Source organism: Neophocaena asiaeorientalis, unplaced genomic scaffold (genome assembly GCF_003031525.2).
Source record: "Neophocaena asiaeorientalis asiaeorientalis breed wild unplaced genomic scaffold, Neophocaena_asiaeorientalis_V1.1 scaffold130, whole genome shotgun sequence".
NCBI lineage: Eukaryota > Metazoa > Chordata > Mammalia > Artiodactyla > Phocoenidae > Neophocaena > Neophocaena asiaeorientalis.
The window spans coordinates 7,590,518-7,591,325 of record NW_020173397.1 but is presented as its reverse complement, the minus strand read 5'-3'; positions in this window follow the sequence as shown (position 1 = coordinate 7,591,325).

The following is an 808-nucleotide window of genomic DNA, read 5'->3' as shown; positions in this document are numbered from 1 at the left end:
AAAATGGGAATAGGAACATACATATCGATAATTACCTTAAATGTAAATGGATTAAATGCTGCCACCAAAAGACACAGACTGGCTGAATGGATACAAATAAAAGACCCATATATATGCTGTCTACAAGAGACCCACTTCAGACCTAGAGACACATACAGACTGAAAGTGAGGGGATGGAAGAATATATTCCATGCAAATGGAAACCAAAAGAAAGCCAGAGTGGCAATTCTCATATCAGACAAAATAGGCTTTAAAATAAAGACTATTAGAAGAGACAAAGAAGGACACTACATAATGATCAAGGGATCGATCCAAGAAGACGGTATAACAATTATAAATACTTATGCACCCAACATAGGAGCACGTCAACACATAAGGCAAATACTAACAGACATAAAAGGGGAAATCGACAGTAACACATTCATAGTAGGGGACTTTAACACCCCACTTTCACCCATGGACAGATGATCCAAAATGAAAATAAATAAGGAAACACAAGCTTTAAATGATACATTAAAAAAGATGGACTTAATTGATATTTATAGAACATTCCATTCAAAAACAACAATACACATTTTTCTCAAGCGCTCATGGAACATTCTCCAGGATAGATCATATCTTGGGTCACAAATCAAGCCTTGGTAAATTTAAGAAAATTGAAATTGTATCAAGTATCTATTCTGACCACAACACTATGAGACTGGATATCAATTACAGGAAAAGATAGTAAAAAAAATACAAAAACATGGAGGCTAAACAATACACTACTTAATAATGAAGTGATCACTGAAGAAATCAAAGAGGAAAT